Consider the following 13655-nt stretch of genomic DNA (forward strand, 5'->3'; position numbering starts at 1 on the left):
TGTGACGCTTCCGTTCTCTATCACATCAAGAGTATCTCTCCACTCTGTATGCAGGGTGGACATCAGCACTGAAACTCTGTGAGCTAAATCACAGTAATTTGTTTACAGAGGCATGACTGACACCTAGAAGTACCTACACAAGACACATACACAATCCTTTTTTAATGTAACCCTCAAATTATGACTTTTGTGAGACAGGTGCTGAATTTATTCTTTCTTCTTGCCGTTACAATTATTAAGACAATTATAATTTGAGCGGGTGGTTGTGATGGCAAAATTAGTCCTTGTGGAAAAAGCGGTAAAGAAAAAGTTCAGCTAGAACATAATAAATACTGCATTTAACTCTAGTTCATCACTATGTATGTAGCCCCCAACATCACTGGATATGTAGGATGGCCAGATGGGTGATCAGATTTGAGTCTGTGCTAGCCGTGCTTGTCTCTGTCTGTGATTCTTGAAACTAGAGAGACTGCGGTGGTCATATTCTCGCATGTATGCGACTGTTGTAGAAACTTGTGGCTTTTCGATGCACTGACGTGCCAGCACTGCGGCCAAGCTACTTTGCAGTTTGCATTCATTTCCGAAATGAATGAGCAACACTGACAACACCAAGCTTTTCTACTGGAGGTAGATTTTCTAATGTGTGTTTTTATGAAAAATAAAAGTTTGTATGAGCCTTATTATTGTATATTATCACCAAAACAAACAAACAAACACAAAGAATCAATCAGCAGCAACAAAAACAATTGCTGGGTCAGTCAGGAAAAACCTGTTTACATGAACATATTCAAATGACACATTAAAGCTCCCGATAAATACATAGATGCTCCAATTAGTGGAAATCATTCATCATCAGGTGATTGAAAAGTTCATACTACAGCGGTGGAAAAAGAACTTTCTACCCACATTTGAGCTTTGAACAAGTATCTACAGAGACATCTCAGTGAGAACAGACTGAATATAATTGAGAGGTCCTGGAGACCTGTACTGGCATTTCTGAATTGGGAATAATTAGTTTGTATTTACGTCTACTGGTTTTATCTTTCTACAGGTTTAATGCTGTCTCAAGGCTGTGGGGCTGTTGCTGTTAGATGTGCTTTCATTCAATACAATAACAAATATTAAAAAATACACACTTTATGTGTTTAGGTATTTAGCATGTGCAGTACAAATGTGTTTTTACCTGAATGCAACTTTCCAAACTCCAGGGCTAGCTAACACCTGTTTTTTGCTCACGTCGCCCTCATAAACAGCAATGTGTGTCAAAAGTGATGTTACAACTGCACTTTAGTGTCATTTTGAACCATTCTGTTTTTTCCAGACTGGTGAGTATGATGCAGTTGGCGGGGATGTGAGCGTACAGTCATATCTGGCTTTACTGCCATTTCAAGCTTATAGCTGTACAGGAGAGGTTCCCTGGATATAAAGAGGAAGATGCTGCAGCTTGAAAAGATACGACTTCCTGGAGGAAACTGTCAAACTTCTTCAAATCCTATACCAGCGCTGATGAGGAGGTGGCCATGCCTATTGCTCAGGAGAAGACTGCACTAAATCTGGCACACCTTTAAGTCCAGGTAAAAGATGATGAGGCTGTGTGATTTCACAGTTGGCATGTGACATGTGATTATAAAGTAGGCTTTGTTGTTTTGCAATCTAGAACAGACTGTATACCTGAAATATTTACTGTTATTTCAGCTGCAGTTCTGTGTGGTAACCCCTTAATCAAGCCTACTGACCTTAGTTCAGCCATGCTCTGACCACCATTTAGTTTGAAATCTATCACAGCTAATGTAGGCTGACAATGAGTGGAAAGAAAGAAATAATTTATCAGTGTTTTAATTCTATAATCCCAAGAACGTTTCCCACAAGGTTATTGCTATGCTTGATTTAATTAACAAAAAGTCAAGACTATTTATTACTAAAAAGCACTGAATATGATGTAGAAGCATGGTGAGGTGAGAATCAACAATCAGAGGCAGGTGTGCCTCGTATGCTACTGTGTCCCTGGCATCAATCACTCCTCATACAGAAGCTGTGGGAGGATCAAGCACCTCCCTGAAAACTGTGAGCTACAGCTATGGAACAAACAAACCTGTTAATGGAATCACTAAAGTCAGAATGAAACTCGTTTTGCTTCTTTACATGAATACAAACAGGACTTAATGAAGACTACAGACACAGTCACACCAAACTGACACCCACCAGCCAAACTCTGTAATCATTTATTCTACTTATAACCATATTTCTTCTGTCCACCCATCCATCTGGTTATTTGAGGTTGTGGTAGTTTATATTTTGTATAAAATCCTTTTAGGCTTATATATCAGTATATTTGGTGTAACATTTAAAACCAGGATGTGAACTGTTCTTTAAAAAAGTTGTAAGCTCCCCTTGAAAATTTGGTTTGTGAAATTGTGTTTGGGTCTCTAAAACACTGACAATTTACTGTTTTTTTCTATCTGCAACATTAGGCTGTTACTGATTAATTTAAGAGAATGATTCATCACCAATACACTTTAGTAATGATACCAGCATGAATGCTGCGCCCGTGAAGTGTAAAACAGAAAATAAACAAGTTAATGAATGTATGAAGAGCAGCACTCAGGAATCCAAGAGCTGTACTTGCTGAAGTCGTGTTTTCCATTATGACCATCGACATCTTCTTTTTTTCCAAAAAGGACGCCTCAAGCAAAAGGTGAATCATAGCCATTCAGAGCATAGACACAGCCCGTGTGTTTTATTGTTTTATAATGGAGTTTATTCTATATGCAGACAGTAATTTACAAAGTCAGCATATTGAACCGATGCCTTAAACTGTATACTTAACTTTATATTTAGGTCATAGCTCAAGAAAGTAGAGGTTCATTATCTACAGACTTCTTTTTCATCTACAGACTAACTTTTGGCCACCTTGAATGAGACCAGGATTGTTTGTTAACATATTAAAACAGTGTTCCTGTAGCTAAACACTGATTGGAGCACCTTAAGAATTTCTGGTCAGCTAAACTAAGATATACTAGGTATATTTAATCTAAAACACAAAGCTCATTTTTTTTGGCTAACTATAATAAATTAATGCAACTTACTTGTTGTAAAAAATTCACCCCAAAGTGAGACCGTGCAATGTTCATAGAAATACCCAAGAGCTACATCTCAGACTCTACAGGCTTCAGTTAGCATGTTAAATGTTAGAGTTAACTTGATGCCAGATGGTGGCACCTTATTTGGCTGCAGCTGCACTGGCTCCTGATAGTAAAAGACATTTAATGTCTCAAATGCCCTTAAACTGGATCGTTTGGCTGTGAATCTGCTGGATGGTAAAGCCAAACTAATATACAACTGTCAGTCATTGGTAGCACTTTGTGAAACCAACAGTTTAGGAACTATACATGCAAGCACTCTGTAAGGTCTGCGTAGCTGGCTACACAAGCTGCATGAGCTATGATTGGTACATCAAGCAGTAAAGTCTCCTACCAGCACTGTCTGCTAGTGGAGTAGAAGAAGGTGGTGCAATAGAAAAATAGAAAGCATTGCAGTTGATGGAAGAGGGGGAGATCGCCCATGCAGGATGCACGCAAGGCCCCAAGACCCCTTATGTCCTCCTTGTTAACATCTGCGCTTCTTGGAGAACAAACTGGACTACCAGAAGCTAAGACATGGCTAAATCCATCCATTCCAAGTGTTGCAATAATATTCTGAAGCTGTGCTCTTATTACCTGTAGTCGTCGTGTGTGCATTTAAACTTAAAAGAGCTTGTGCAAAAATACTGAAGTCATCTCAAGTCACAGCTCTTCACACACAGCGTTTTTTGTAAAAGCTAGGCTCTTCTACCTGACCACTGAATGTACTGTTATTATCATCACAGCTGTGCACATTCCCTGCAGTGAAAATATCAAGGAAGCCCTGAATACTCTCTACTGCCATCAATGACTTGCAAATACTTATCCAGATGGTGTTTTCATTGTAACAGGAGACTTTAATCAGGCTTGCATGAGAACAGTTCTCCCTCATTTCCATCATGTAGATTTTGCAACTAGTGAAAAGAACACACTGGACTTAGTCTATTCAAACATAAAGGAAACATTTAAGGCAGCACCCCTTCCTCACCTCGGTTCTTTGAGTGATACTGATTCCTACATACAAGCCCTTGCTAATCAGAGAAAAACCCACCATGAAGCAAGTGAGAATCTGGCCTGCAGGAGCATTGAAAGCATTACAGGACTGCTCTGCTTTGAATATGCTTACTGGGACATGTTCCTGGCAGCTGCAACTGACAATCAACATGCAAATGTGAATGAGCATGCCAAGTCTGTGTCTGCATATAGTCAGAAGTGCATGGAAGATGTCTCTGTCACCAGAAACATCATCACATACTGGACAACAATAAACTGTGAATGAGTAAAGAGATACATGCGATGCTCAAAGCACATAATGATGTGTTTAAATCAGATGACATTGTGGCACTCAGAACAGCAACAAGTCAACATGAATCATTCCATAAAAGCAGCCAAGCAAAACCACGGTACAAGAATACAGAAACTTCTCCAATGACCCTGTAAGTACCAGGTGAATGTGGCAGGATATCAAAGCCATTATGGACTCTAACCCTACTCACTCACCCTGTGAGAACAGTATAATCTTTTTTAATCAACCTAAACAAACATTTTGGGAAGTTCAAAGTGCTTAACAACACCTGTAACACCTGCCTGCACACCCTGATGTGCAGGCGTTTAGTCTTGAAACAGCTCATGTCTGGAAGACCTTAAGAAAAAGGGAACATAAAGGAAGCATTGGACCCTGAAAACATACCAGGATGGGCCCTCAAGGAGTATGCCAACTAATTAGCTCTGGTTCCCACAGAAATCTTCAACATGTCACTGAACAAGGCTGTCATAGCATCTTGTTTCAAGATTGCTGCCATCATTCCAGTACCCAAAAATACCCACAGTCACTCATCTTAATGATTACTGCCCTGTAGCACTCATCCACATAATGAAGAAGTGCTTTGAGAGGCTGGTAAAGGACCACATTGTTTCTGACTACCTCCTGCATTCAACCCATTCTGGTTTGTTTACTGCCCATATCACTGCATAGAAGACACCACGCCCTCTGTGCTGCTTCTAAGCCAGGCACATCTAGAGGAGAATAAAATACATGCAAATGCTGTTCATGGATATCAGTTTAGCAGTTAACACCATCATTCCACAACACTTGCATAAAAGGGTTTACCTGTGTAACTGGCTGTTAGACTGCCTCACCAGAGCCCAGTTTGTTTGGGCAGGTAAAAAATGCCTCTAGCATCATCTCCCTGAGCTGCCATCAGGGCCGTGTCATGATCCCACTGCTGTCCACTCTGACGACCCACGACTGCTGTGCCAGATCAACCACTAATAACCCTGAGGCCTGCTACTGTTTACAACAGTATTGTTTACAACACACTGTTTACAACACATGAGGCCTCATGTGAGATAATGACAGCTAGGCCCATGCAGAGGAAGTGAGCCAGCTGGTGGACGAGTGCAACACTAAAAACTTGACTCAAAATGTTGAAAAACAAAAATCAGTAGGATGCAGCAGAGTCACACTTGGTGGTCAGCAGCACAAAGTTCCTGAGTGGACAGATAACAGCCTGGTCATTTCAAATTGGAGCAGAAATTAGTTTTTGTGCTGATTGAGGAGAGCTCACCTCTCCCCACCCATTTGCAACATTTGCAGCATCTGCAGCAGAGCAGCTAGATTCTGCATCAGCTTCTTTCCCCCAGCCATCAAGCTGCTGAAATCTCAATAAGTCCCCTCATCACTGACACACACATACACTCACTCACACTGGACTGACTGATCCTGGAGTACTCAATATGTTCAACACAGGTTTCTATCTATGAAAAAACAAAAAACAAATATGGCTTGTTTGGAAGGATTGCCTCTTCTCTCTAAGAAAAACATGGCAACAAAATTGCATCTGAACAAGCCACAGGACTTCTGGAACATCCTCCTTTGGAAAGACGAGACCAAAGTGGAGATGTTTGGCCACAATGTCAGAACCAAACACAGAATATCAGCACAAGTACCTCACACTGTCAGCCCCGTGGTGCAGGGTTGATGATTCGGGTGTTTGTTTTGCAGCCAAGGGACCTGGGAACCTTGCGGTCATTGAGTCGACCATGAACTTCTTTGTATACCAAAGTATTCTAGAACAGACAGTCCAGACCTCAGTCTGATTGAAATGCTTTGGTGGGACCTTAAGAGAACATAAATGACCAAACCACAAACCTCAATGAACTGACGCAATGGAAAACTGCAAAAACCTTTGTTTTCACATGACTGTAGTATTTGACACTCTGAAAATGAATTAAAGTGTTGGGCAATCAAAATAAGTGACAAAGGTTTCTGCTAACTTTTCAATGTAATTTTTATGATGCGCTAATTTTGCATATATTTGTAAGCACAGCCAACTCGCATTAATTTCAATTAATACCATTGTAATTAATTTACAGTTTACTTTCATCTGATCAACTGATCAAACTGCTCTCGTATTTGTTCCTTCAGGAATTCATCCTGTTGAATTAGTGAGTTAGCAATTTATTCACTGGTACTTTGTCTGAAAAATACACATCATCTGATCAATCATTTATTATCTCTCTCACACACACACACACACACACACATACACACACACACACACAACATGCCACTGCTTGTTTACTATTCAACCTAGTACACTCTTTTTATCATGCTTCCTGTCTCGTAACCTGTTTATTTAATCTATCTATACTCCTGTTATTGTTTCAAATAAGACAGGGTGTAACAGGCTGCAGCAATAAATGTACCCCTCTGCTACGCTGCTATATTATATGTGCAAATACACTCACAAGGTGTTTTCTTCACCTCTTTCTTTGGTGTGCAGACAGCTGCATCATACAAGAGGAACGCTCGATACTGTAGCTTCACAAACAACGTGAACTATTTATTTGACTGCCTGCAGAGACGTGTGATCGTGTTGCAGGTCTTGAACTTATAAAACCCACGAGCAAACCGAGTTGGAGATGTAATAAACAATGTAGGACCACACTCCACAGCGGCTCAGGCAATACATATCCACTTTAGTATGCTACTGAGGACGCGCACATTACCAATTTAAATGTTGCCTTGGCATGGCAGGCTACAGGCGTACATGGAAAACAAATATACTGACTGTTCTTTAGGTCTGTTATTTCAAATCTCATTATGCCCTGCCTGGAAGAAAACAGCTCTGACCATCTATGGCCACAGCTCGGAGACCTTGGAGATTGCAGCTGCATCTGCGCGGCTTTCTGTGCAACCCTTAGTGAATACATCCATGTGCAAAACCGTAATTAGACGTGCCTTCCAAAGTCAATTCTATTTCAAAGGGCTCCTAGGGGAGATATTACGCTACCCGTAAACCCATGGCCCCGGCCTCAGTCACTCCTAATTACATTCCAAATTCAATCAAGTGGAAACAAACAGCAGCAGTAACAATAAAAAAAAAAAGGTTTGAGGCAGACTGGTTCTGCTTTATGAGAGAAAAAAGTGACAGACTGACACCGATTTGTGATCCTGTACTTAAAATGCATCCTGACAAGAAAAATGCAGAGGAGAGGTATCAGCTCGAGCTGATTGAAATTCACCTGACGAATGTTTAAGGGGGAAACTGTGACACCAAATGTCTGTGAATGAAACAAGCAAGGAGTAAAAGACGAGTGATAGATGTGTTAAGAATGGCTAACCTTGAATCAGAACAGTGAAAAGTGAGAGAAGAGATGGATGGAGATGGAAACGGAGAGAGAGAGAGAGAGAGGGAGGAGAGAGCTGCAGGCTGCAGAGACAGGGACTGGGGTTCAGACTGAAATGTCAGATGAGTCAGAGGCATTCTGGGAAGATGCTCCTGTTTAATATGTCTCCACAGTCTGCCATGGAGGCTGAAAATTTACAATGACACCATTGCCATAATAACAAGCACCTGCAGCCACGTTGTGAAGAAGCTGTCTGCTCCGAATGAGCGGCGAAGTGACATTGATTAACCCTGACCGCCTGTAACACCAGATAACTGATGTGGAGAGGGTGCCACGGCGATTTAACCTTAAAATCCTGTGCACATCCCTCAAACGCGCGGACACTCAATAACCTGTGCTTCTCAGTTATGGCTACTTATTTACACTTTCTGAGAGCCAGCACAGATCTGCCAATCCAAACACTGAATGATGAGCACGGCTGTGAAAAATCACTGAGGGGGAAAGCTGTAGAAGACAGACAAGCACCTTTTGGAGTCATGCTGTGAGAGCTGAGGCAGAAACACATGCAAGAGGGACCAGAACATCTTTATCTCAAGATGGGTGTGCGACCTGCAGATTATCAGAGTATCTGTGTCGTCTTGGGGATAATTAGAGGAACGATTATCTCTGAGAAAGTAAAAGCAAAGTGTGAAAATCTGATCCCAGCTGGCTGGTAACACTAGAGATGTTTATTTCTGTCCATGGTGCTGTGCGTGTGTGAGTGAGACCAGTGGGCCGGGGGGTGGTAAGATGAGGAGAATGGAAAGTGTTTTGTGGTCAGATGCAGGCGTGTGTGTGTCTCTGTGTGTGTGCACATCTAAATAAAGTTGCCGCTGATCCCACAGGCACCCCAATCGCTCCAGCTGTGACGGTGGTAAATAGACATGGGATCTAAGTGTTTGCTGTGGCAACATGTGAGAGCAGCGTGGAGGCTGAGCTCAGCGGGAAGCCTCCCCGTCACTCTGATCCGCTCTGACATCAAACGCGCGCATACGCACATGTGACGCTGCACAAAAGAAACACACACACACACAGAAATACAAACACACATCCTCCGTACAGTGGCGGCATCTCTTCTCATCCCAATAATATTATCTTACTGAGTGCTGAATGGCTCCCTCCATGACAGTGAGTCGCTGAGAAAAATTGCACACAGACGGATGGGTGGGGGAGAAGAGGGGAGGGGGCCACAGCAGACTTCACTGCTCTGGTTTAGTCACGACTCCTCTGCCCATCAGATGAGCATGAGCAATAGGGCGAGCGTGTGTGTGTGTGTGTGTGTGTGTGTGTGTGTGTGTGTGTGTGTGTGTGTGTGTGTGTGTGTGTGTGTGTGTGTGTGTGTGTGCGCGCGCGCATCTCCATGGAGCTGGCCCCCTGCCCCTCCTCTCCACCGCTTCATCGCTCAGACTCCAGCATGCCACAGACCTGGTTGCCAAGGTAACCTCTTGTGTTGATGGGTTCACCTCTGTGTTAATCACCGGCTAGCAATAATGACCAAAGGATGCATGGTGTGTGTGTGTCCTTGTAAGGTCGAGTTTAAGGCTTAGGTTAGAGCCACAATAAGAGCTTGGATTATTCATTTAGCTGTGATGGTTAAAGAAAGGAACCACTGTCCTCACAAAGGTAGTACAAATACGTGTGCGAGTGAGCCTCTCAGCAACATACAGATGTGAGAGACATCTTTTTCCCTTTTCCCTGAATAGCAGCAAAGTTAAAAATCAATAAGACAGCAGCAAAGGAGAAGCTCTGAAACCAATCGATCGATTTTCTCTGCAGAGTTTGTGTTTTCTGTTTCCATATCCACAACAAAAGAAATGTAGTCTAGTTTTTTTGCCTTAAAAAAACAACTATATTCAAATGTCTCTACTGCAAACATGCAGATCATTAAACTTGGTATATTATGGACGATTAATTAACATTAGCGCAATTTGTCAGCTGGGATCGGCTCCAGACCCCTGGAGAGATAAGTGGTTGAGGCAACAGGTGGATAATTTCCTCTGTGTTATGTATAAAATCCAGCGCAGCCTGATGCAGATTAGCAGTGGAAAAAAACCCAACTAAACTAAACTAAAAATCTCTAAACTTAAGTGCAGCGTTCAGATCCTTGCACTTGTCCTTCAGTCATTTTTTGTCACTTTAAGCTTTTATTTGATCTCAGATGGAAAATTGTTCTTTTTAAATCCTCTGTGTTTATCCTGTGATTGAGAATATTACATGTATTATTATACTACTTATGTTGAATATGTTGAAGCTAGGCAACAATATATAAAGTGATAAAGACCAGTAATATCTCTACAACAAATGTACACATTAATGCAAATGTTATAAGTGTGTTATTATGCCTAATACTAGTACTTATAATTACATATTTATGCTGGTAGTTTTTGTACGTTTACCTGTAGTCACATGGAAAAGAAGGTTTTCATGTGGATCTTACATTGTTGTTGTGGAATCTTGGCTCTTTCTTTTACAATATCAGTTCAGCTGAGTTGAGTTTGCATGCATTTGTTTATGCACAGCTCTCTTAAAGTCCCACCACAGCATTTCAGACATAGTGCGATCAGGATTTTTACTGGACCATTGCACCATTTTGATTCTTTTCTTTTTTCAGCAATTTTGTTGTAGATTTTCTGCTGTGCTTGGAATCATCGTCCTATTGCACAACTCAAGTTTTAGATGTCAAATTGATGACCTCACATTTGACTCTAGAATATTTTGGTACACAGAGGCGTTCGTGGTGGACTCAGTGACTTCAAGGTTTCCGGGTCCTGTGGCAGCAAAATAAACCCAAATCATTGCCCCTCCCCCACCACACTTGGTAGTTGGTATGAGGTGTTTGTGCTGATATGCTGTGTTAGGTATTCTGTAATTGTGGCATTGCGGTCAAACATCCCTACTTTGGTCCAAACAACATTGTTCCAGAAGTCTTGTGCTTTGTTCAGATGCAAGTCTTCTTTTTAGAGAGAAGAGGATAAATATACAGTTAAATTCACGTAGCGAATAGAATCGAATAGGATAGCCCTTTATCATTGTACATGTACAAATGAATGAAATTATGGAATTTATTTTCTTTTTCCAAAGTGCCAAAATGTCTGCTCTTACAGAGGTGCTCACACTTGTTAATGAAGTGCATTTTCACCACCCTACATCACATCTGCTGTATAAAAATCTAACACCTCAACACTGCTAATTTGGGGTTGCTGACTTAAAAAAAAATAGCAACGCATTTTGCTCGCTCACATTGTGTTTTTTTTGGCAATTGTAAACATGATCAAGATGGGTTCTTTTTTTCTGGAATATCCGTGGATGCTTTATCACATCAAAACAGCCAAAACAACCAACAACCAAGGCAAGCAAGCCACAGGCACCTCATTCGGTTTGCCAGGAGCGTGTCAAAACCTTGAAACACTGAGTAAGAGAAGGAGAAAAGAGCCAAATCACTTTGATGACAGCTACTTCTGTTTAGTTAATATTCTGGATACACACATGCACGCAGCAAAACAGAGAACAGAGGAGAGCAACACAACAACAGGAGAGACTCACACCAGGCTGAAAGTCAACACAGACAACACAAGCAGCAAAGATTCATATGTTGTGTAGCACAATGAATGCTATATTTTCATATTGCATTGTAAATCACCAGTTAGTGGCAACAGTTGCTAATGTTAGATAAACCTTTTTTGAGATCACCTACTCTGACAAGTTAAAATAAAATCAGTTTCTGAGATTTTCATGTATGAAACCATTTGAATCTGTGCATCCTGAGACTGTCATCTATTAATCTGTCAGTCCAGCTTACTTACATACTGTATAGATGTTACATAAAAAATATTTTAGGGTATGACTGTGCGAATTTCTCTGTTTGAATATATTTATTACCAGTATATAAGCTGAAATTCAGCTTTGTTTTACCTTTGTGAGGAGTCTGAAATGAGCACAGAGCAGCAGGCACAGTCTGCCTGAGAAGACAGTATGTGGGTGGATTGAGAAATGCTGCATCTCTGCACACATGCAGAGCGTTGACACTGACATCTGCTCCATCTGCTGCCCCTGCCACTTCAGCACAGACTTTACAGTGACGGAGAGAGGAGTGAGACACGTGCTGGGCGAAACAGGTGAGGAGTCTGTTCAGCTTCACTGCCAATGGAAGACTGGGGAAAAATACCTGCTCAATTCGGCTTGAAAGGGGCTAATTAACTTGATCATTTCTTACTTCAGCACACTTGATGAATCAGACTTGTTGCAGACTTTTCCTGAAAAACGTCATCTGCTTGTGTTGTCTTCGTACACCTCCATCTTTGTAAGCCACAAGTAATCCAAAGCCAGTGACAGACTGGCGCACACATCACTGAAAACGAGCTAAAGCTGTTGGAACAAATGTAACACCTCTGCCACCTCAACCTGACACAAATCACATCCCTACAGTTCAAAAAGCTGAACTAAACCAGAAGGAAGAGCTTGTGCAAAGGATAAAGCGGCAACAGCACCGTTTACATGTTAAATTAATGAGCAACATTTATTCAGATGATAATTGGGTAGAGCTTGAAAAACAAAAAAAAAAAGAAAAAGATTCTGGAATAATCCAGAATGTAAAAGCCAAAAATTAGCCAAACTGTCAATATTAACACATTTTAAGTGTAAATGATATTTTACTATTAATGAAGACATATCTAGTACCTTTTCCAGATAAGAATTTCCAGCAGACCAATTTCTTTATGTAGTGAATTTTAAAGGCCAGTATATAGCTGCCTGTTTCATACTATTCATTAATTTTTTCTCCTGTTCTCAGATAATAAATTTCTCAGCGTGTCACATATGAGACCAGCTTGGCTATGTAAGATATATTCACCAGCCGCTTTGTAAGGTACACCTGTTCAAGAGCTTGTTACTGCAAAAGTTTAATTGTCCAATCACACGGCAGCAAATGAGTGCATTTAGGCACGTCGCCATGGTTAAGACGATCCATTGAAGTACAAACAAGAATGAAGGAAGTGTCTGAGTGTTTCAGAAACTGCTGATCTACTTGGATTGTTCAACGATCTGAAGAAGAGAACATTTCCACTGGTTGAAAATACCTTGTTGATGCCAAAGGTCAGAGGAGAATGGCTTTGGGCTAACAGAAAGGCAACAGTAACTCGACCATTCAAACAACCATTGCCCAAGCCACAATTGGTGCTGGAATTTGAATGGTAGGGTCAGAACTTTGCATAAATGACATGAAAACATGGATCCATCCTGCCTTGTATCAGTAATTCTGGCTGTGCAGTTACTTGAAGAACTACAAAAGTCGCATTGTCTCAAGAAAATCACCCATATCCTTCAAGACCCATCATGCCTCAAATCATCTCAAATTGGTTTTCTGGACTTAGTTCATTGTATTCAAATGGCCTCCACAGTCACCAGATCTCAATACAATATACAGCCTTACTTTAAAAGTCACAAAATTCAGCATTTATTTATGTGCCTAAATCGTAGACAGAATGAGCACCAGTTTCCACTCTGCGGAGAAAAAAAAAAAAAAGAGTTGAAGCTTTAGACGGAAAATAAAAGGCAAAGAGGAAAGATCAAAGTCTAGTTTTTCGAGGCTGGGTGGAACACATTCTCCAGTAAAGACACAAAGTTGACATGAGAAAAACTGTATTGAACGAAATAAGCAATTTCACTCTGCTGCCTCTTGTTTTGTTTTGAAACCTTGATTTTAGAAGACTTGTGGAGGCGTAACAAGTTTTTTCTCCTTCACATCCTCTTAAATTTTCTGCATTTCAGTACAGACGCCTCTCCGCAGTCATCAAAGGTTGAATGTGCAGTTATAATCAGGCCGTTAGCTGAGGCTGATGCGGCGGTTGCTCTCTGCTCCGATAAGCC

The sequence above is a fragment of the Aulonocara sp. 'chitande type north' Nkhata Bay genome, linkage group LG14 (assembly GCF_057382095.1).
Source record: "Aulonocara sp. 'chitande type north' Nkhata Bay isolate Kocher_YH1m ecotype deep benthic linkage group LG14, A_spYH_male_GT1.1, whole genome shotgun sequence".
Taxonomy (NCBI): domain Eukaryota; kingdom Metazoa; phylum Chordata; class Actinopteri; order Cichliformes; family Cichlidae; genus Aulonocara; species Aulonocara sp. 'chitande type north' Nkhata Bay.